Below are 25,454 nucleotides of genomic sequence, written 5' to 3'. Positions count from 1 at the left end.
GTTCTATTTTTGTTTCATCAAACCAGAGGACATTTCTCCAAAAAGTATGATCTTTGTCCCCATGTGCAGTTGCAAACCGTAGTCTGGCTTTTTTATGGCGGTTTTGGAGCAGTGGCTTCTTCCTTGCTGAGCGGCCTTTCAGGTTATGTCGATATAGGACTTGTTTTACTGTGGATATAGATACTTGTGTACCTGTTTCCTCCAGCATCTTCACAAGGTCCTTTGCTGTTGTTCTGGGATTGATTTGCACTTTTCGCACCAAAGACAGAACGGCTGTGTGGTCCCATGGTGTTTATACTTGCGTACTATTGTTTGTACAATTGAATGTGGTACCTTCAGGCATTTGGAAATTGCTCCCAAGGATGAATCAGACTTGTGGAGGTCTACAAAATTTTTTCTGAGGTCTTGGCTGATTTCTTTTGATTTTCCCATGATGTCAAGCAAAGAGGCACTGAGTTTGAAGGTAGGCCTTGAAATACATCCACAGGTACACCTCCAATTGACTAAAATGATGTCAATTAGCCTATCAGAAGCTTCTAAAGCCATGACATCATTTTCTGGAATTTTTCAAGCTGTTTAAAGTCACAGTCAACTTAGTTTATGTAAACTTCAGACCCACTGGAATTGTGATACAGTTAATTATAAGTGAAATAATTTTCTGTAAACAATTGTTGGAAAAATTACTTGTGTCATGCACAAAGTAGATGTCCTAACCGACTTGCCAAAACTATAGTTTGTTAACAAGAAATGTGTGGAGTGGTTGAAAAACGAGTTTTAATGATTCCAACCTAAGTGTATGTAAACTTCCGACTTCAACTGTAGCTACTGTAGCTCTCTATCCATGATATGACAGATGATGTCAAGCCATAACACATACACATTTTCAATGACAAATGATGGTCAATAATACAGTATCAAATGCTGCACTGAAATCTAACAATACGGCTCACACAATCTTCTTATTATCAATTTTTTTCAGCCAATCAAACGTAATTTTTGTCAATGCAGTACATGTTGAGTGTCCTTCCCTATAAGCGTGCTAAAAGTCAGTTGTTCAATTGTTCACAGAGAAATAGCATTGTATCTGGTCAAAAATCAATATTTTCCATAAGTTTGCTAAGAACAGGCAGCAAGTTGATTGATCGGCTGTTAGAGCAAGCATATGTTAAATGAGTATGTTAAATATACTGAACAAAAATATTAATGCAACATGTAAAGTGTTGGTCTCACGTTTCATGAGCTGAAATAAAATATTCCAGAACTTTCCATACATAATTGTTTTTATTTCCCTCAAATTTTGTGCACAAATTTGTTTACATCCCTGTTAGTGAGCATTTCTCCTTTCCCATGATAATCTATCCACCTGACAGGTGTGGCATATCAAGAAGCTGATTAAACAGCATAATTATTACACAGGGGCACCTTGTGCTGGGGACAATAAAAGGCCACTCTAAAATGTGGGAGCGTGCAATTGGCATGCTGACTGCAAGAATGTCCATCAGAGCTGTTGCCAGAGAATTGAATGTTCATTTCTCTACCATAAGCCGCCTCCAACGTCGTTTTAGAGAATTTGGCAGTACGTCCAACCGGCCTCACAACCGCAGACTACGTGTAACCACGCCAGCCGAGGACCTCCACATCCGGCTTCTTCACCTGCGGGATCGTCTGCGACCAGCCACCCAGCTGATGCAACTGTGGGTTTGCACAACAATTTATGCACAATCTGTCAGAAACCGTCTTGGCGAAGCTCATCTGCGTGCTCGTCATCCTCACCAGGGTCTTGACCTGTGGGAAAATGCTCACCTTCGAGGGCCACAGATTAATCCCGGTTTCAACTGTACCGGGCAGATGGCAGACAGTGTGTATGGCGTAGTGTGGGTGAGCGGTTTGCTGATCTCAACGTTGAGAACAGAGTGCCCCATGGTGGCGGCGGGGTCATGATATGGGTAGGCGTAAGCTACGGACAACGAACACAATTAAAATACTTTTAGACTTTTACTCAAGTTGTATTTTACTGGGTGGCTTTGACTTTTACTTGATCATTTTCTATTAAGGTATCTTTACTTTTACTCAAGTATGACAATTGGGTACTTTTTCCACCACTGAATACGGATTTAATCAAGGCCTTAATATCATTCCTTTCATAGTGCCCCCTCCATCTGTCTACATGTGCTTGGAATCCATGATGTTCAGATACTTGGCCTCGATTACCCTAGGCAGCAGGTTAGTCCTGGGGAAGAGATACAGAGACACACATTAAACCCAATTCAATCAAAATCGAATTCACTAGTAAGTGAAAGTACATTCACCTGTATAAAGCTTATTTGTCATTGAACTACGTTCTTGGTTGTTTTCAATGGCAAATACACCGGTTGATAATCTTTGTTAAATTACAAAGCCACAATCAATTATTGGTGATATTGACTAATTGTCCATGGGAATCAACCAAGCATGTTTTCGAACCACTAGAGGATACTGCTACGGCACTCCCTAAATACACGCCACTTAGATACAGCTGCAACTTTTCGTAGCAGGTCAGGAGAACTTGCGCAGCAGGTTAGGATAATTAACATAGCAAGGTAGGAGAATTAGGTTAAGGTTAGGAAAAGGGTTAGGGTTAGCAAAAATGCTCTCCAAATGTGCTACGAAAAGTCACTTGTATCGAAGTTATGTGTTTTTAGGGCGTCCCATACTGCTACCCTTTGTTCAAAGCTCCTGGTTCAGATTCAAGCACAGGCAAAGTTTTTAATGGACTTCTCTGCCCCCTGCTGGTCAGGATGACTATACCAATAGAGGTACAATAAAATATGTGTTCTATTTAATTATGTGACTGTTACCTGATGGGAATGAGCAGGATCATTTATATTTTTGTTATTTTTTTATTTCAACTTTATTTAACCAGGTAAGCTAGTTGAGAACAAGTTCTCATTTACAACTGTGACCTGGCCAAGATAAAGCAAAGCAGTGCGATAAAAACATCAACAACAGAGTTACATATGGAATAAACAAAAAGTACAGTCAATAACACAATAGAAAATCTATATACAGTTTGTGCAAATGTAGTAAGTTATGGAGGTAAGGCAATAAATAGGCCATAGTGAAAAATAATTACAATTTAGTATTAACACTGGAGTGATAGATGTGCAGAAGATGATGTTCAAATAGAGATACTGGGGTGCAAATGAGCAAAATAAATAACAATGTAAATAACAATATGGGGATGAGGTAGTTGGGTGGGCTAATTACAGATGGGCTATGTACAGGTGCAGTGATCGGTAAGCTGCTCTGACAACTGATGCTTAAAGTTAGTGAGGGAGATAAGTGTCTCCAGCTTCAGAGATTTTTGCAGTTCGTTCCAGTCATTTGCAGCAGAGAACTGGAAGGAATGGCGGCCAAAGGAGGTGTTGGCTTTGGGGATGACCAGTGAGATATACCTGCTGGAACGCATACTACGGGTGGGTGTTGCTATGGTGACCAATGATCTAAGATAAGGCAGGGATTTGCCTAGAAATGATTTATAGATGACCTGGAGCCAGTGGGTTTGGCGACGAATATGTAGTGAGGGCCAGCCAACGAGAGCGTACGGGTCACAATGGTGGGTAGTATATGGGGCTTTGGTGACAAAACGGATGGCACTGTGATAGATTTCATCAAATTTGCTGAGTAGAGTGTTGGAAGCTATTTTGTAAATGACATTGCCGAAGTCAAGGATCGGTGGGATAGTCAGTTTTACAAGGGAATGTTTAGCAGCATGAGTGAAGGAGGCTTTGTTGCGAAATAGGAAGCCGAAAGGGGAGGATCATCTTAATGTAGGGCAGAGGGTACATGCCGAACGCACACAGGATGATCAGCTGCATTTTCCGCAGGGCCATGAAGTAGTGGACCTTCTTCTGGTGCACTATGCGAATGTAGTGGGTGGGAGGGAGAGGAGATGAGTGCATGGTTTAACATGATGGTTGACTGTTTTGGCTTCTCTGCTATACACCATTACATCACTTATTATATAGATATATTTCCATAGAAAGATGGAAAGATAGATAGATACATAGAAAAATACACAGACGGTACACAACAAATACACTGACGATACACAAAAAAAAAAAGAAAGATACACAGACGGATGGACAGACAACAGATTTATGGATGCATGGAGGGATGGATGGATGGATGGACGGACGGAATAAACACATATGCAATCATACCCACACAAACACACACACACACACACCCCCCTCTGTTCCTCACTCTCACATGTTCCTTGAGGAGGAGAAGCATGCAGTCAAACATCTGGTTACCATCGAGGGAGTTGGCTGCGTAGAGGACAGACTTGGGGATCCACTGCACAGGGATGGGCAACATGAACACTGACAGGCCGATCAGGGTGTTAGCTGTCAGAGCCGTGATCCATGTCTCCTTCACATTGACAATGCGGCAAACAGGTAAGTTTGTACTCTACGGATGTGGAGTAGTGAGTCACTGCAGAGAACGACAGGGTGTAGTCCAGGGTCATGCCAAGGTTCTTTGTACTCTGGGAAGGGACAAAGTGGAGTTGTCAACCGTGATGGAGAGGTCTTTGAGCGGGCAGGCCTTCCCCGGGAGAAAGGGCAGCTCCACCTTCTCGAGGTTGAGCTTGAGTTGGTCGACAGACATCCAAGCTGAGTTATCTGCCAGGCACGCAGGTGTCAGAAGGGGGGAAGGAGTAAAGTAGTTGAGTGTCACCCGCATAGCAATGATAGGAAAGACCATGTGAGGATACGACGGAGCCGAGTTACTTGGTGTATAGACAGAAGAGGAGAGGGCAAAAAACCGAGCCCTGGGGGACACAAGTCGTGAGAGTATGTGGTGTAGACACAGACCTTCTCCACGTCACCTGGCAGGAGCGGCCTGCCAGGTAGGATGCAATCCAAGAGTGTACAGAGCCTGAGACCCCCAGCCCAGGGAGGGTGGAGAGGAGGATCTGATGGTTCACGGTGTTAAAGGCAATGGCTACATCTAGGAAGATCAGTACAGAGGATAGAGATATAGCTGTAATAATAGCATCTGTGATGCCTTCAGAAAATATTAATATCCCTTGAATTATTCTACATTTTGTTGTGTTACAGCCGGAATTCAAAATGTATAAAATATATTTTTTTAATCTAACCCGTCTACACACAATATCCCATAATGACAAAGTAAAAACATGTTTTTAGGAATGTTAGCAAATTTATTGAAAATTATATACAGAAATGTTCAATTCACATATGTAATCATACCCCTGAGTCAGAGATTTTCTCAAGATCTGTTCAATTAGATGGGGAGTGGCGGTGAACAGCAATCTTCAAGTCTTTCCACATTTTTTCAATGGCTGGGCCACTCAAGGACTTTCACATTCTTGTTCTGAAGACAAATCAGTGTTACTTTGACTGTATGCTTGGGGTCATTGTCCTGTTGGAACGTAAATGTTCACATAAGTCTAAGAGTCAATTTATGCTTGATCCGAAAATGTGGTTGGAGGCACCGTATGGATGGTGACGCAATTGTGGAGCCTCCGGAGCCACGCATAGGCCAAATTGAGCTCTGTACCCCATCACCGTGCTCCTCTCAAATTTTTTAACAATGTGGAGGGCTCCGTATAGCTCCGCATTGACATGATTGGTTGACAGTAGGTGAGGGCGGGAGGTTCTGTATAAACACAAACTCACTTCCTTGACAACTTCCTTCACAACAGCTCTGCGCTGCTCCGCGGAGCACAAGAAGTATGAATGCCCTTACTTCTGCAGAGGCCATATCACGTAAATGCTGCACAACCAATGCAGACGTCAGAATGACCATTCAGCACCTTTAATGTCGTTTGCACTCTGAAGCAGGTTCTCATCAAGAATTTGCCTGTTTTTGGCTCCATTCATTGTTCCCTCTATCCTTACCACTCTCCCAGTCCTTGCCGCTGAAAAGCATCCCTGTAGCATGATGCTGCCACAACCATGCTTCACAGTAGGGATGGTGTTAGACGGGTGATGAGCTGTGCCTTGTTTTCTCCGGACATAGTGCTTTGCATTCAGGCCAAAGAGTTAAACTTTTGTCTCATCAGACCACAGAATCTTTTGCCTTATGCTCTCAGTCTTTCATGTGCTTCGCATTTTGCAAACTCCAGGCGTGCTGTCATGTGCCTTTTTCTCAGGAGTGGCTTCCACTCTCCCATAAAGCCCAGATTGATGAAGTACTGTTGAGACCGTTGTCCTTCTGGCAGGTTTTCCCATCTCAGTCAAGGAACTAGTTGTAGGGGGTGTGGGGCTCCGAACCAAATCTCGCTTAGGGCCCTCAAAAGGCTAGAGCCGGCCCTGAGGGGTATATTGAAATAAAATGTTAAGCCACAGTCCAACGATCCCCGCATGAACAATGACTCCTACTGGTATATAAGGGGTAAAGCACTTCAGTGAGAACGAGTCTACCATCGAGGTGCCTACCTCTATTTACCCTGTATTGCTTTGGAAACAAGCTGTGATAGTTTCAGCTGAGCTATCAGGTCAACACATTTAGACATTGATCAGCTCCCATACTCATTTGCAAAGACTACCTAAATAATGTTGAATAATTGAAAGTACATTTAGAGTGAGGTTGGGTTTATGTAGGCTACATTGACATCTGATTTGCCCAACGGACTCCATAACTTCAACGTGAAGCTAAGTATACTATCATTCGTCCATGGTTGATTGGATTTTGGAAGTTTAGAAGTAGTTACCATTAGCCCCATACATAGGATGCCAAATTCATGATATTAATAATACACTGGATATTGTCTTAAAACAAAGCTTAAAAAATGGAACTATCCCTTTAACTAGCAGTTATTTCCAACTGAACCTTGTGAAGATTATACACTTTAGCCATGTAAGCCCCAGCCTTCTTTACATCCCTCATGTAAGCCTACTGGTTGTTTGCCTCATTTTTTTTATGTAATGTCTAGTTTAGGCCTTTGCTTTTTACTTCAATGCATCTTTTAGATTAATCGGTGATTGTTAATTTCATTAGGCTATTTGCTTTTGAGGGTTTAATTTCTATTGATAGATATACAGTTTGCGTTGTTATTTTATGGGTATAGAGACAATGACGAATGTAGCTTATTGGTTGTGCTCTGAGGTGAGCCCTGGCTCAGTGCTCCTGTTGTCCTAGCTGTCCACTCTGATGGTGCTGAAATAGGCATCTAAAGTTATCCTTTCATCACGCTGATTGGCGGTAGCCTTCAGTCCATGGTCCTGAATCGATGGTTATGCTGACTGGCGGTAGCCTTCGTAGGTTGTGGTGTTTGTGTGTGTGGTCAGCAGGGGGCGCTCCTCTCCTACAGAATCTATGGTGAACCCAGAGACAGAGGCAGCACACTGATTTAGGACTGGGAACGATGTTGAAGGGAGGGGGCAGAGTACCCCCCTCATCAAAATAACTCATCCATAACTTGGTCCGGGCAAATTTCCACTCTATATCTGCATGGTCAGCGATTAGTTGATAGGAGTTGTTCATCATGAGTATCAACATGTTGAGCAGAACCACCAGAGAGATGACCTTATAGGTTCCAAACATGGTGGCTCCAACAAACTCAGTGAACTCATGACTAGCTTTAACGTTGGTCACGTACAGGTTTAACAAGCCAAAGATGGACCAGAACAGAGACTGGAGGGTCTCAAATAACCTGGAGAAGGTTATTTGACCTGGAGAAGAACACTTATTTCATTGACTGCCGGTGGGGCGGAATACGGTCACAGTAACAGCCTTAGTATTAACATGATTTTGTTTTCTGGAGAAAATTATTTGAAAGTGTAACATTCTAAGACAGCTTGTTAAATTGTAGATAGGTCAAATGGAGTATGACCGTTCTGTGTAGGGAGAGAATGAGCATGACATATCAGGTCTCACAACAGTTTTCTCCCCAGTTCTGTGGTCTTTCCAGACTGGCTTCTCTCGAGGCATTGCAACTGGACCAGGTTGCGAGTTCAAATCTCATCACTGTTGCTTTAGCATTTTAGCTAACTTTTCAACTACTTACTACTTTCTAGCTACTTTGCAACTACACATGTTTAGCAGATGCTATTGCGGGTGTAGCGAAATGCTTGTGTTCCTAGCTCTAACAATATATACAAATCTAAAAGTAAAATAATGGAATTAAGAAATATTAGGACGAGCAGTATATACAGTGAGGGAAAAAAGTATTTGATCCCCTGCTGATTTTGTACGTTTGCCCACTGACAAAGACATGATCAGTCTATAATTTTTATGGTAGGTTTATTTGAACAGTGAGAGACAGAATAACTAAAAAAAAATCCTGAAAAACACATGTCAAAAATTTTATTAATTGATTTGCATTTTAATGAGGGAAATAAGTATTATAAAATCAGCAGGGGATCAAATACTTGTTTCCCTCACTGTATATATATATATATGTGATTGGATGTATAGACATTTTGGACAGTATGTGGATAGAATATATAGTATATCTGAAGAATACGTGGATACAATAGTATATGTACAGCCATAGTTGAATAGGATGGACTTGACTAGAATACAGTATATACATATGAAATGGGTAAAACAGCATGTAAACATTATTAAAGTGACCAGTGTTCCATTATTAAAGTGACTAGTGTTCCATGTCTATGTTCTAGGGCAGCAGCCTCTAAGGTGCAGGGTTGAGTAACCGGGTGGTAGCTGGCTAGTGACAGTGACTAAATTCAGGGCAGGGTTCTGGGTGGAGGCCGGTTAGTGCCCAGATGGGATAGGGCAGTGTGCGGTGCGATGGCGATGTCTTGATATTCTCTTATGACACTTAAATGCTATAATAAGTAATAAAAATGGGAATAACAAGTACATAATTGCTGCATTACACATTATGTCAGCCATTACTCACAGGACACAGAGCCAGGACTGCTGGTAGCGGACTCCAGTGGCAGTAGCAGTCACACCCTGAATGGTCTCGGACAACAATTGTATTTAGGGAGAGCAAACAAAGGGTACATGTGACATTTTAGTGATTTAGCAGACGCTCTTATCCAGAGTGACTTACAGTTAGTGAGTGCATAGATTTTTTTTTTGGATAAAACATTGAAAAACAAAACTAATGGCAGCTGTTTTCGTTCATGGATTGGGCCTACCTTGATAACATATCCATCTCATATGCTTTATTACCAATACCTTGTGTGCTGGAAAAACAGGTTTGAAATGTCACTTTGCAATTGCACTTTGCATTTCATTCCCTGATGCTCACCATTGTCCTCATCTCCTTCTGTGTCTGTGAACACAGTGTTCATGACCTCGTCCATGTCACAGCTCCCGTGGCTGTCCTCCGCACATGGATCAGCATGCGCCTCAGCACCTCGTCCAGAGTGGTCGCCTTCTCATCCAATAGGATACTGGCTTGGACCAGAAAGCCATTCAGTTCCTGGTGAGCACGCCCTTCCTCCTAGAAGTTCATCGGATTCATATACTGGCGGCCACAAGGCCAAAAGAGACCCGATGTTGGTAGGCGTTGACTTGTACAGGGTTTGCGTAACTCAAACTTTCTCATGCAAATATCCCATTGAAGTCAGTACTCGGTTTGGGTAAAGGTTTTCTTTAAAATGTGAACAGTCATAATTCTGCTGGGATTCTGATAGGAAAGACAAAATAGAAGGAGAGCAAAGACAATGTTCTATTCTCACTTTTCTTCAGCTAGAGAGAGTGCTGTAACAGAGTATACTACTTTTCTTGATGTGTTCAGGAGCCCAAACCTAGGGTCATCTGGAACTACATCTGAAAGATTATTTAGTCAGCATTGTTTTCAACTCAGAATAAACATATTTTCAACAGACCACATAAGCATTCTCAGGAGATCTGTTTTTCATCTTAGTCCAAATCCCCACAGGACATCTCTCTATTGTTTCTCCATATTTATTAATAGTCAGTTCTGATAGCCAGTTGGAATAGAAGATGGACACGCTCACACAATGACAGACTGTTCATGTCCTTGAACCTTGATTCACTGACTCATGTCTTCTGAGGCAGTCTTGGCACTTACTACTCCCTCATTACTGTAACAAGAAACAAGTCAAAACGTCAGAATATGGGAGCTAGACAAAGAATAGTGGATTTTGGCAGCCTTTGGTAAATATTATTTCATTGTTTAGTATGATGCACACACGCACGCGATCACATGCACCCACGCACACAGAGGGAGAGAGAGAGACAGACACACACAGACACACACTGTTTGGATCTGAGTGTCATAGCAGTCATTAGGTGTGTTGGGAGAGTCATGGTTCCCCTTTTCGCCCGCACCACATTCCTCCTGCTCCCCATCTTGCAGCTCAGCAGACACAACACAGCAACGGTCAGGAGTCAGGATACCATTGCCATTGTCATAAAAAAATATATACTGTATATAATATAATTTAAAAAAGATATATAAAAAAAAATATATATATATATATATATACACATACACATATATATATATATATATACACATATATATATATATATACACACACATACATACATACATACATACATACACATACATATCCTTTAAAAAATATATATTCCCCTTTATTACTTTCCAACCCCACCACCCTTTCCCTACTTGGAGTAAACTAGTGAACAACAATGTTTAGGCCTCTACTTCCAGCTTATACTTACTATCTACATTTTATGGACACAGTCAATTTTACAATAATTATATTTTGTTTGTTTTTTCTCCTGAACTTCTTCTACCTTCAACCTCTCCGATCATTTTCATGATGTCCATCCGGTTTGCTTCTATATGCCATAACTTTCTAACTGTGCTCTTTCACAAAAGCTCCCAACCTACAACCTATATACTTATTATGGACACAGTATGCTTACATTATTAGTTATCTTGTTATTATTTGTTGTTAGTTGTTATTAGTCCCATCCTTCAACTCCATTCAACACAACCCATCTATCTCTTAACACCATCCATATAGGATTTCTATTTGCCATATATTTTTCAACTGTACTGTGATGTTTTACAAAAGTTCTGAACCTTTCTATTCTCATTGTTTCTACAGATTGTGAATTGAAAATAAACATTTTTGCTAAAAGCATTATTATGTTATTGATCGATTGACTATGACTTTTCAGATCACCCAGTAATGCTATCTGCAAGGTTAGCTCCAGGTAAATATTGCAATCCTTTAGCCATTCAAAACAAGCTAAGAATGGACAGTACCAAAACAAATGAGCTAATGATTCTGTCTCTTCGCAGCAAAATGTGCAGAGCTGGGAAGATTGTATCCCCCATATAAATAACATTCTATTGGTAGCAAGAATTTTATATAATAATTTAAATTGAAAGATTCTAAGTTTTGAATCCGGTGTCGTTTTGCGTATCAGTTCATAAACACTATGCCATGGGATTGGTACGTCAAAAATCTCTTACCAACTATTTTGCAATCTATATGGTACGGCTGTCAATCCCTTTGTCCTTAAATGAAACTGGTATACTTTTTTATTTATCACAGTTTTCCTTAACCAATTATGTTCTTTAATGCAAGGCCGACAGACAAGTTCCTTACCTTCTCCCCCTTCCACTTTCCTCTTCCATTTTTGCGGTAAGGCTGGAATTATTTGGTTGTAATTTTGGGTAGAGCAGACATTTCCATATGTTTTTGTTAAACTATTAGACAAGGTCAACAATATATATGGTATGAGACTATTCGTCTGGCCTCCTGCCGTATTACCATCTGTTACAGAGTACACAGCACAGAACATTGCGGCCCTATAAAATAATCCCCCTAAAAACAGGCATGGCACAATTAAGTGATAATGCCAGAAAAGCCAATGTTTGGAGAATATATTGGCACAGGTGTTAGGCCTAAGACGAAGTCGGGCATTATCACTTTTATACAACGGGTTACCAACATATTCAAATAATGATTGACATATTTTCATTAAAAACATTATCTTGATTAATTTATTCACACCATTTCATCCTTCCACAAGATATATTCCCGACACAAATCTAGGGTTACTACCCAAGCCGGCTGGTAGTTCGTTCTATCGGTTCGGTTGCCAGAGACGCAACCCAGTCATTCAGTCTTTTTGTTCTGTATCTATGGATATGACCCAGTCGTTAATTCTAAATGTTCCATTGCCATACTGGCTGGCAACGTTCTTATCCCTTGCTTGCTAGCTAGCCAACTACGGCTAACTTACAGTCACGTCAAACAGTGCACCCAGAATAACAACAGTAGCTGCATTTGCATTTGTTTAAGCTGTTTTCTACTGCCATTTATTTAGATACGGCCATAACAATGAGCTAATGATGGACGATTTCGCCTGGCATTGAAAATATGCTCTCTAGTCAGGACACTGTTGTTCAGAGGAGCTAGCCAACAACACAGCTAACATAATAACTTCAAACTGAAGCTGGAAAGACTGCAAACTAGCTGCACTTCGTTTCGTTTTACATTTATTCAATTGACATTTCTTTGTATATATCCATAAAAATGATGCCAGGTGATTCATGATTTCGACTGTCTGAGAAACGCTGCCTGCCTGTCTGTCTTGTCCCGACTCCCGACACGTTCATTACTATGGGACAGCTGGAGATCAAATTTGAATATTGAAACAATGTTGCAAATGTCAGAGAGACAGACAGCAAAGTTTATACAAATCTCCACTGTTAAAATGTTAGTCTAAAAGAAATGTGAGATAATGTCTAGATGCTTTTTATAGTGGAGATCAAGCTTATAAATTGCCTGACTGGGCTGATGAGACAGTGGATTGCGCAGTCAGATGGAACAGAGTAAATAGGCATTTTAACGGCATATATTTAGACGGTGGTAACTTGTCGAATAGACACCGGCTGGAATGCGGTTTGAACCAAATCAGCATTCAGGATTAGACCCACCTGTTGTATAATATAACAATAGACATCCCCTCATAGATTATTTCAACGTATCAAAGAGAAATACAGTATATGTAGTAGATTGCATGTTTTTATGAGGGAAAAAGAGAGAGAGAAGACTGTCTGTATCCATGAACAACGATGCAGCTTCATACATGAAACGAAGCATTAAATAACTGCTGCAATCAATATATATTAGTTTTTCTGAGAGCAGGGCCGTGCACAGACCTTTAAGGTGGCAGGTGCGCAAACTGAAAAAAGGGCATCCCCCGCATTAAAAAAAACGACTTTCATAAATCATATCTCTAAATGTTAACATTTTGGACCATGTTAATCAAATGTTATGCTACTGTGGCAGTACTGTTAATCAGTAATGTTGATATTTAAACTAGGTAGCTTGCTACACACACTAAACTGGTTTGGATACTAGGAGCGCAATTTCCGCACAGGGCAGGCCAGCTGACGGGGTAGTGGTGGGGGTGGTGAATTTGATGACGTCTTGGGGGCAGTGGGTTCAGACAACATCGACAAAAACTATACAAAAAAATCATAATACCACCAACCAAATAGGCACTTTGTGAGTGGGATGGGAAAGGAGCAGGTGCTCGGGCACAGGTAGATCCCTATCTGTGCACGTGCCTGGCCCAGAGTGACCTACAGTACAGTATATCTCACTATCACAGGTTGTTACCTAAACCAAATGGATACATTTACGTTTCATGTGTCAAACAATAATTACTTTTCTACTTTTCTCATGTATCTCATAATGTCATATCACATCATATCTATCATCATATCATGTCATAGAGACCAAAGCAGAGAAGAGCACCACTAAGCAAAGGGATCAAAGTCAACAATGAAACTCTGTTCCATATACCCACCCATCTCTAGGAAAAAATATCCATACTTTGACCTCCCAGATGATGGAGCCTCTGGGGAAAAGAGAGAGAAATATGGGAATTAAATAAGAAAGTCTGAGTTTTGCAATGTGAAATAGTGTTTTAGATATTTTAAACTTGAATCGATAGAACAAGAGGGTATAACCAGTCAACCAACCCAGCTATAATGTGTAACAAGAGAGTGAACAAATTGATGTTAATGTGATTAACCTCAGTTGTAAATGTCTCATTACTAATTTGTACTTTGGCTGTACAACATAGATAGCATATGCATTGCAGTATACAGATGTAGGATCTTAATTTGATCACCCTGTTGCAGGATAACATTCCTGCAATGCAGGACATTTTAAACTTGTAGTGTATTTTATGTTTAAAAAGGGCATCTGAAGTTTGTAATTTCCTCTTTGAAATTTCAGACTTGAATTTATCAACCTCTACAAAAATGTCATTAATTATAATCCACATAAAAATTCACATTTCCTGCTGCTGCACGACTATTTTCCAGCTGTAGCAAACTGGCTCAAATTAAGATCCTACATCTGTATCTGAGCCAACATTACAGTAGCTACATATTGGCTATGCTTGGTGAGATATCTGAACCAACACTACAGTAGCTGGGTGCTTGACGTGCCACCGTTTTTTTGCTTGACGTGCCACCGTTTTTTTCTCTCACTCAAATTTATTAAAACCATGCATAAAAACAAAACATAATTTGTGAAAACGTATTATTGTATGGTTAAGAAGATACTGCTTTGTTTGGATCATCTGCAGACTCATACAATTAATAAACATTTTATAATGTACTTTTCAACTAAACGTGTAAAATAGCCTATAGTGTGACTGTCCCAGGCATGTTTCAGAAATGCTTTACATAATAAAAAAATAGTGAATCCCCTCTCGCCAATATGTAGCATGTTATCACAGATTTGTGAGAATGATATTTCCCATGTCCATCCGTACAAAAAAAATGTTATAATCAAAAAGCAGCCAACAACTGCTCAGCATATTTGGGAACTCCTTCAAGACTGTTGGAAAAGTATTCCAGGTGAAGCTGGTTGAGGGAATGCCAAGAGTGTGCAAAGCTGTCATCAAGGCAAAGGGTGTGTTTTGAAGAATTTGTTTCACATTTTTTTGGTTACTACATGATTCCATATGTGTTATTTCATAGTTTTGATGTCTTCATTATTATTCTACAATGTAGAAAATAGTAAAAATAAAGAAAAAACCTTGAATGAGTAGGTGTGTGTCACGGATCCCCCCAGTACTGCTGCTCATTCCGTTCACTCACTGACCTGGTTCATTACCACCAACCCCGGACTGTCTTGTCTCATTATGCACACCTGGTTCCCATTCCCCCTGAAAAGTATGTGTATATATGTGCCCTCTGTTCCCCATTGTCCTTGTCGATTATTGTCCCATGTCTGTTGGTCTCGTGAGTACCGTGTATTGTGCTCTTGTTATTACGGGTCTCGTCCCGTGTATGTATTTAGAGGTTTACACCTCGTTCTTTTGTTAGGGTTACAGCCCTGTGTTATATATATATACGTGTTTGTTTTGGGCTTCGTCCCCATCGTTTTTTATGACGTACCTTGTGTTGGGTGGAGAAATAAAACCCCTAATAAATATTCCTGCGCCTGTCTTTCTATCATTATACAATGTGACAGAACGTGATATATAGGCCTAAAGGCCGAGACAATATGGCAGGAAGTGAAGTCCACAAAACATATTGCATGTACAGTAACAGACATTTACATGACCTACCGCATGGTCAAGCAATTTAATGTTTCTGACATTTTCGGACCACTAAACAACTATGATTTAGAACCACAGAGAGTTACCGCAAGCTGCAAAGAAAACAGGAGCTGCCTCCACTAATCCAGCACCATTTCAACTTCAACATTTCAACATAATCAAATCACCTCTGCTTAGTCTAATACAGTGACAACTAAAAGATAGCAAAAAGTACGGCAACAACGTCATACTCGTTTGGACCAGACAGCATCAGATAGATGGCCTACACGTAGAGAGACAGAGGGGCTCTGTTTCGCTCGCTCGGATGCTTTCTCCTGTGAGATACATTCAACATCTTGCGAATTGAAGAAAAATTATGAAACACAGAGAGTCGAAAGATACAGTGGGGAAAAAAAGTATTTAGTCAGCCACCAATTGTGCAAGTTCTCCCACTTAAAAAGATGAGAGAGGCCTGTAATTTTCATCATATGTACACGTCAACTATGACAGACAAAATGAGGAAAAAAAATCCAGAAAATCACATTGTAGGATTTGTTATGAATTTATTGGCATATGATGGTGGAAAATAAGTATTTGGCCAATAACAAAAGTTTCTCAATACTTTGTTATAAACCCTTTGTTGGCAATGACACAGGTCAAACGTTTTCTGTAAGTCTTCACAAGGTTTTCACACATTGTTGCTGGTATTTTGGCCCATTCCTCCATGCAGATCTCCTCTAGAGCAGTGATGTTTTGGGGCTGTCGCTGGGCAACACGGACTTTCAACTCCCTCCAAAGATTTTCTATGGGGTTGAGATCTGGAGACTGGCTAGGCCACTCCAGGACCTTGAAATGCTTTTTACGAAGCCACTCCTTCGTTGCCCGGGCGGTGTGTTTGGGATCATTGTCATGCTGAAAGACCCAGCCACGTTTCATCTTCAATGCCCTTGCTGATGGAAGGAGGGTTTCACTCAAAATCTCACGATACATGGCCCCATTCATTCTTTCCTTTACACGGATCAGTCGTCCTGGTCCCTTTGCAGAAAAACAGCCCCAAAGCATGATGTTTCCAACCCCATGCTTCACAGTAGGTATGGTGTTCTTTGGATGCAACTCAGCATTCTTTGTCCTCCAAACATGACGAGTTGAGTTTTTACCAAAAAAGTTATATTTTGGTTTCATCTGACCATATGACATTCTCCCAATCCTCTTCTGGATCATCCAAATGCACTTCAGACGGGCCTGGACATGTACTGGCTTAAGCAGGGGGACACGTCTTGCACTGCAGGATTTGAGTCCCTGGCGGCGTAGTGTGTTACTGATGGTTGGCTTTGTTACTTTGGTCCCAGCTCTCTGCAGGTCATTCACTAGGTCCCCCGTGTGGTTCTGGGATTTTTGCTCACCGTTCTTGTGATCATTTTGACCCCACGGGGGTGAGATCTTGCGTGGAGCCCCAGATCGAGGGAGATTATCAGTGGTCTTGTATGTCTTCCATTTCCTAATAATTGCTCCCACAGTTGATTTCTTCAAACCAAGCTGCTTACCTATTGCAGATTCAGTCTTCCCAGCCTGGTGCAGGTCTACAATTTTGTTTTTTGGTGTCCTTTGACAGCTCTTTGGTCTTGGCCATTGTGAAGTTTGGAGTGTGACTGTTTGAGGTTGTGGACAGGTGTCTTTTATACTGATAACAAGTTCAAACAGGTGCCATTAATACAGGTAACGAGTGGAGGACAGAGGAGCCTCTTAAAGAAGAAGTTACAGGTCTGTGAGAGCCAGAAATCTTGCTTGTTTGTAGGTGACCAAATACTTATTTTCCACCATAATTTGCAAATAAATTCATTAAAAATCCTACAATGGGATTTTCTGGATTTTTTTTTCTCAATTTGTCTGTCATAGTTGACGTGTACCTATGATGAAAATTACAGGCCTCTCTCATCTTTTTAAGTGGGAGAACATGCACAATTGGTGGCTGACTAAATACTTTTTTCCCCCACTGTAAATAGTTTTTGTATTCTTTTATTTGTCAATTTTTGGGGGAAGCCTGGCTTCCCTTTGCATCCATGAATACACGGCACTGCTAAGTATGCTGTTTCATTTGCCTTTCTTTCCCTCTATGTCCAGACATCATGTGTTGTACAAATGTTCTCCCTCTTAGGTACATTTACATTTACATCATTTAGCAGACGCTCTTATCCAGAGCGACTTACAAATTGGTGCATTCACCATATAGCCAGTGGGATAACCACTTTACAATATGTTTATTTTATTTGTATTTTTTATTTTTATATATTTTTTGGGGGGGTGGGGTGGGGTAAATGGGGGTAGAAGTATTACTTTATCCTATCCCAGGTATTCCTTAAAGAGGTGGGGTTTCAAGTGTCTCCGGAAGGTGGTGAGTGACTCCGCTGTCCTGGCGTCGTGAGGGAGCTTGTTCCACCATTGGGGTGCCAGAGCAGCGAACAGTTTTGACTGGGCTGAGCGGGAACTGTGCTTCCGCAGAGGTAGGGGGGCCAGCAGGCCAGAGGTGGATGAACGTAGTGCCCTCGTTTGGGTGTAGGGACTGATCAGAGCCTGAAGGTACGGAGGTTCCGTTCCCCTCACAGCTCCGAAGGCAAGCACCATGGTCTTGTAGCAGATGCAAGCTTCAACTGGAAGCCAGTGGAGTGTGCGGAGGAGCGGGGTGACGTGAGAGAACTTGGGAAGGTTGAGCACCAGACGGGCTGCAGCATTCTGGATGAGTTGTAGGGGTTTAATGGCACAGGCAGGGAGCCCAGCCAACAAAGAGTTGCAGTAATCCAGACGGGAGATGACAAGTGCCTGGATTAGGACCTGTGCCACTTCCTGTGTAAGGCAGGGTCGTACTCTCCGAATGTTGTAGAGCATGAAACTACAGGATCGGGTCACCGCCTTGATGTTAGCGGAGAACAACAGGGTATTGTCCAGGGTCACACCAAGGCTCTCGCACTCTGGGAGGAGGACACAGCGGAGTTGTTAACCGTGATGGCGAGATCATGGAACGGGCAGTCCTTCCCCGGGAGGAAGAGCAGCTCCGTCTTGCCGAGGTTCAGCTTGAGGTGGTGATCCGTCATCCACACTGATATCTCTGCCAGACATGCAGAGATGCGATTCGCCACCTGGTTATCAGAAGGAGGAAAGGAGAATATTAGTTGTGTGTCGTCTGCGTAGCAATGATAGGAGAGGCCATGTGAGGATATGACAGAGCCAAGTGACTTGGTGTATAGCGAGAATAGGAGAGGGCCTAGAACTGAGCCCTGGGGGACACCATTGGTGAGAGCACGTGGTGCGGAGACAGATTCACGCCACGCCACTTGGTAGGAGCGACCGGTCAGGTAGGACGCAATCCAAGAGTGAGCCGCGCCGGAGATGCCCAACTTGGAGAGGGTGGAGAGGAGGATCTGATGGTTCACAATATCAAAGGCAGCAGACAGGTCTAGAAGGACAAGAGCAGAGGAGAGAGTTAGCTTTAGCATTGTGGAGAGCCTCCGTGACACAGAGAAGAGCAGTCTCAGTTGAATGACCAGTCTTGAAACCTGTCTGGTTTGGATCAAGAAGGTCATTCTGAGAGAGATAGCAAGAGAGTTGGCTAAAGACGACACGCTCAAGAGTTTTGGAGAGAAAAGAAAGAAGGGATATTGGTCTGTAGTTGTTGACATCAGAGGGATCGAGTGTTGGTTTTTTGAGAAGGGGTGCAACTCTCACTCTCTTGAAGACGGAAGGGACATAGCCAGCTGTCAAGGATGAGTTGATGAGCGAAGTGAGGTAAGGGAGATGGTCACCGGAGATGGTCTGGAGAAGAGAGGATGGGATAGGGTCAAGCGGGCAGGTTGTTGGGTGGCCGGCCGTCACAAGTCGCAAGATTTCATCTGGAGAGAGAGGGGAGAAAGAAGTCAAAGCATAGGGTAGGGCAGTGTGAGCAGGACCAGCAGTGTCATTTGACTTAACAAACGAGGATCGGATGTCGTCAACCTTCTTTTCAAAATGGTTGACAAAGTCATCCACAGAGAGGGAGGAGGGGGGAGGGGGAGGGGGAGGAGGATTCAGCAGGGAGGAGAAGGTGGCAAAGAGCTTCCTAGTGTTTGAGGCAGATGCTTGGAATTTAGAGTGGTAGAAAGTGGCTTTAGCAGCAGAAACAGATGAAGAAAATGTAGAGAGGAGGGAGTGAAAAGATGCCAGGTCCGCACAGAGTCTAGTTTTCCTCCATTTCCGCTCGACTGCCCGGAGCCCTGTTCTGTGAGCTTGCAATGAGTCGTCAAGCCACGGAGCAGGAGAGGAGGACCGAGCCGGCCGGGAGGATAGGGGACATAGAGAGTCAAAGGATGCAGAAAGGGAGGAGAGGAGGGTTGAGGAGGCAGAATCGGGAGATTGGAGGGAGAAGGCTTGAGCAGAGGGAAGAGATGATAGGATGGAAGAGTAGAGAGTAGCGGGAGAGAGAGAGCGAACGTTGCGACGGCGCATTACCATCTGAGTAGGGGCAGAGTAAGTAGTGTTGGAGGAGAGCGAGAGAGAAAAGGATACAAAGTAGTGGTCGGAGAGATGAAGGGGAGATGCAGTAAGATTAGTAGAAGAACAGCATCTAGTAAAGATGAGGTCAAGCGTATTGCCTTCCTTGTGAGTAGGGGGGGACGGTGAGAGGGTGAGGTCAAAAGAGGAGAGGAGTGGAAAGAAGGAAGCAGAGAGAAATGAGTCAAAGGTAGACGTAGGGAGGTTGAAGTCACCCAGAACTGTGAGGGGTGAGCCATCCTCAGGAAATGAACTTATCAAGGCGTCAAGCTCATTGATGAAATATCCAAGGGAACCTGGAGGGCGATAAATGACAAGGATGTTAAGCTTGAATGGGCTAGTGACTGTGACAGCATGGAATTCAAATGAGGAGATAGACAGATGGGTCAGGGGAAAAAGAGAGAATGTCCACTTGGGAGAGATGAGGATTCCTGTGCCACCACCCCGCTGACCAGATGCTCTCGGGGTATGCGAGAACACCTGGTCAGACGAGGAGAGAGCAGTAGGAGTAGCATTGTTTTCAGTGGTAATCCATGTTTCCGTCAGCGGCAAGAAGTCGAGGGACTGGAGGGTAGCATAGGCTGAGATGAACTCTGGAACTGCCGTTCTGCGGCCAACAAGGCAGAGGCTGCCGGAGACCTGGAACTCCACGTGGGTGGTGCGTGCAGGGACCACCAGGTTAGAGAGGCAGAAGCCACGCGGTGTGAGGCGTTTGTATAGCCTGTGCGGAGAGGAGAGAACAGGGATAGACAGAGGCATAGTTGACAGGCTACAGAAAATGGCTACAATAATGCAAAGGAGATCGGAATGAAATGAACTAAACATCTGGGAAAGCGAGAGAGCGGGGCCTCCCTCACTTACGTTTCACTGAAACACCCAAATGTAACTCTCCCAACTTCCACCTCAGAAACTATAATTGTTGTAAACTACAGCGGTTCAATGTTTTCTAGGAATAGACTAACTTAGTTTATTCAGCTAGCTAACTTGTATTCAGTATTCTTCCGTGAAAACCGTCCAGGGCACCTAGCCATATGACGCCACAGCCAACTAGCATGCCGGACTCCAACAACATGGTTTAGCACCAATACTCGGCCACAACAAACCACCAGTGTGTCAACACGCCAAGCAGATAATTTGTGTCCGTGTCTAACGTTGTGGGTTAGTCCCGACAGCTTGAGCGAGTCCGTCGTCAACTTATTCAGCCAGTTAGTTAGCTAGAATAGTTAGCATACTAGCTAGCCATTGCTTTCTGCCAACGAAGAAACCCCTCCTCCCACGGCACGAACACACAGAGAGAGCCAAGCTAACGTTAACTAGTCACCCATGTCCCGAATTCCCTTGAACGACTCTGGCTACCAGTATGTAAAAACAAAACACAAATGTAGGTTATAACTTACCCTTAGCAGCTGCTGTTAGCTAGCCAAGTGCAAAGCTAGCCACTGAATTGACTCAGCCAGTTCGCGTCTGTTCGCTAGGTCGTTCCTGCTATTGTTTAGTAGCTATCCAGGTAGCAACAAGTTAGCTACATTTCGAGCACAGTAGCCACTTACTACCTAACTTTAATGCTTCAGACAATGAGGTTATAAAAACAGCTGAATGGTAGGCATTATTGTATGTAATTATTGTAGGCAGCTAGCTGGCATAATTACAGGTACTCTCAGGCGTGAAACAACTATCCATAGTTGCTAATAGTTACCAGTAGCTGCCCGCTAGCTAGTCCAGGTAGTGGGTTAGCTAGCTTCGTGCTTCACCGGGCTCAGACGAATACAATACTAACCTACAATAATTACATACAACAACCCACGATAACTACCTACAATACCTAACTACAATCTAAATACATAGTTTAAGCTTTACTCGACAAAGCCCAAACTATATTAGCCAAGCTTACCTCCCGCCAGAGAGAGACATAACCTCACCCGACGACGACCACGCATAAATGGTAAAAAGATGATAAAATGCTTTACTCAACGCAAGTGGCATGTCATTAGTAAAGATTGAAAAAAGTAATGGGCCTAGATAGCTGCCCTGGGGAATTCCTGATTCTACATGGATTATGTTGGAGAGGCTTCCATTAAAGAACTCTGCATTTTCCACAGTTTATTACGTAGGCTGGCGACCTGCGTGATCAAGGAAGCCGCCTCAAGCCTATAATCCTCGGCAAGTAAACAAAGCGTAATAGATACAGCTCCTACAGCGCTGGAACCGTTCATTTAGTTCTCCAGACAGAGGGCTCCATTGTAAAACTCATCTGGTACCAACTTCGTTAGCTTGATGGCTAGCATCTTAGCGTCTCTGTCAAGCAGGCTTTAACCTGTCTCTTAAGCGGGATTCCGGGACAAGAAATAGCGGTCCTAGCTGTTAAAAGCTAATCACTTCATGGAATCTACGCAAAAACAAGTTCTGTATTCGTATTTATGAATAGCCATTTTGTTTTAAACAAAAATAACAAACCAAGTGTTTTCCAAAATACAATTCCATAGTTTGTACATCTCAATTGTCAGTAGAAACCACATTTGTTTAAGCAAGTCAGCCATATCAGCTATGTTTTTTTAAAGGCAGTAAATGAGGCTGAATGAACTGTTTCGCTGCAAGACAAGGCTCCGCTGATAGCCAGGTGTAGCAGGGTAAGATGTTGGGACTGCTGTTGGGACAGCTTTATGTAGACCCTAACAGTTTTTGGGCACTGTTTGTCATTGTTATAGTGTGATTAATGTATTGTTTAGTGTTGTGTAGTGGCTTTGCTGGCATGCATCCCACATTTTTTTGTTTTTGTTTGCCCCACCAAGATTTACATGCTAAAATCGGCACTTCTCACATGTACTGGAGTACAGGGTTTAATAACATTAATGGCAGTTGTGTTGTGTACTCTAGATCATGTCACTAGGCCAGTATGAAAGCATGACACACAGCTCTTTCCACCACAATACCTCAAAACACTTTACACCAATGAGACTGCTTCAGTATGCCAGGTGAAGTGATTACCTCATAAAGGTGCACAATAGGTTTGTCTCCATCGAGATAACCACCAGACCATGTGTATATGATTGTGGGTTGCTGGCATCAGAATCTCAGATGAAACCTACTGCCAGTGTGCTCTGCCATTTTTTCAAGGCACTTAACCCCTACCCTGCACCAGGGGTGCTGATATTACAGATATGCACACACATGCAGTATAAAAACAAGGAAATCAGTCAAACAATGTTCTAGCTTGGTTGAACCTTTCACCAATTCTGGAATGATAAAACAAACTTGCAAGAATCGCTTCTCCCTGACAAAAATTCTGTGTGGAACTGAAGGATAATCCTTTTGGAGACAAAACGTGTAACGAATTCTGCTAATTATCTTCTGATTTTAAGTGGATTAAAGGTCCAATGCAGCCGTTTTTATCTCAATATCAAATCATTTCTGTGTAAGAACAATTAAAATGGTCAAAAAGAAACAAAAATAGCTTCTTAGCAAAGAGCAATATCTCAAGCAAGAATTTTGCTAGGACTGTCTGGGAGTGGTCTAAGTGGGAAGGGGAAAACTGAAAACCATCTGTTATTGGCTGTCACGGTTTCGGCCGAGGCTGCCTCTCTCCCTTGTTCGGGCAGGCTTCGGCGTTCGTTGTCTCCGGAATACTAGCTGCCACCCGTTGTATGTTTCATGTTCGTTTGCTTTTGTCTGATTCCATTGAGGTGTGTTATTCTGTCAACGCGTGCTGTAGGTGCAGTGGTGGAATCAAACGCAGGACGCAGACGGATAATCCAAAAGACTTGTATTAATGCCAAACACGGCAAACGGACAAACACTTGCCCGAAGGCGAAATACGCACGAAGGCGAAAATGATACAACAGCGCACAAAATAGGTGCGAAATAACTCCAGCGCAGTGGAGAGAAGCTCAACCGAGCGAAAGACACGACTGACAAAAATCAATAACACACAACACCTGACAAACACAACGAGAACTAAATAGGACACTAATGACACTAAATGAAAACAGGTGTGACAACAATCAGACAAAAGCAAACGAACATGAAACATACAACGGTGGCAGCTAGTATTCCGGAGACAACGAACGCCGAAGCCTGCCCGAACAAGGGAGAGAGGCAGCCTCGGCCGAAACCGTGACATTGGCGGAGAGGTTGGTTTCTTATTGGTCTATTAACTAATTTTCCACCTGGTGATGTCATCAGGGAGGCCAAAACCATCCCACCACAACAGGCTGAAATTTCAGGCGGTCTTTTCAAACAGCTCTTACACTAAAAGGGCAAGTATTATTCCAACCTCATAGTGTGGAAATATAAAACACAGGAACATCATGTTTTTGACTGCACTGGACTAAATAAAACTATAATTCTTAAGCCATAACATGCTGGTTAAAAATAAGGCCACGGGGAATAGAGCCTTATCATATTCACGAAGTGCCTTATTAAATAATGATGTATGGTCATGATAATTGTATTATCAAATAAGTCTCAACAAACCATCACAGGTCTAATAATACATTCAATGAGAGTGGAAAACCTTAACATTTACCAGATTAGAACATGTGGCGTTTTTCTACTGGATAATCTTAGTTAATCCCTTGCCTGAGAAATACAATAGGAGAATGCTGTGCTATTCATAACTGCCCTACATAACTATTTGGTTGGTGGCATGTGACCGCCCACATTGTTTGTATAGTGAAAAGTTTGTGTGGTGAAGGAGTTGGTAAGAATTTGTAGTTGTGGTCGTATATGGTATATACAGTGAGGGAAATAAGTATTTGATCCCCTGCTGATTTTGTATGTTTGCCCACTGACAAAGAAATGATCAGTCTATAATTTTAATGGTAGGCTTATTTGAACAGTGAGAGACAGAATAACAACAAAAAAATCCAGAAAAACGCATGTCAAAGATGTTATAAATTGATGTGCATTTTAATGAGGGAAATAAGTATTTGACCCCCTCTCAATCATAAAGATTTCTGGCTCCCAGGTGTCTTTTATACAGGTAACGAGCTGAGATTAGGAGCACACTCTTAAAGGGAGTGCTCCTAATCTCAGTTTGTTACCTGTATAAAAGACATCTGTCCACAGAAGCAATCAATCAATCAGATTCCAAACTCTCCACCATGGCCAAGACCAAAGAGCTCTCCAAGGATGTCAGGGACAAGATTGTAGACCTACACAAGGCTGGAATGGGCTACAAGACCATCGCCAAGCAGCTTGGTGAGAAGGTGACAACAGTTGGTGCGATTATTCGCAAATGGAAGAAACACAAAAGAACTGTCAATCTCCCTCGGCCTGGGGCTCCATGCAAGATCTCACCTCGTGGAGTTGCAATGATCATGAGAACGGTGAGGAATCAGCCCAGAAGTACACGGGAGGATCTTGTGAATGATCTCAAGGCAGCTGGGACCATAGTCACCAAGAAAACAATTGGTAACACACTACGCTGTGAA

The 25,454-nt window shown here is 42.5% G+C and overlaps 1 pseudogene; it reads right to left on the bottom strand.

Moving 5' to 3' along the window:
* Positions 1-17,844: 17,844 nt before the first annotated feature.
* On the bottom strand, positions 17,845-18,947 carry LOC121535913 (annotated as a pseudogene).
* Positions 18,948-25,454: the final 6,507 nt, after the last annotated feature.

This window comes from Coregonus clupeaformis, chromosome 2, assembly GCF_020615455.1.
Source record: "Coregonus clupeaformis isolate EN_2021a chromosome 2, ASM2061545v1, whole genome shotgun sequence".
Taxonomy (NCBI): Eukaryota; Metazoa; Chordata; class Actinopteri; order Salmoniformes; family Salmonidae; genus Coregonus; species Coregonus clupeaformis.
Note: the sequence above shows the minus strand (reverse complement) of the source record. Positions and strands in the feature narration are given on the sequence as shown.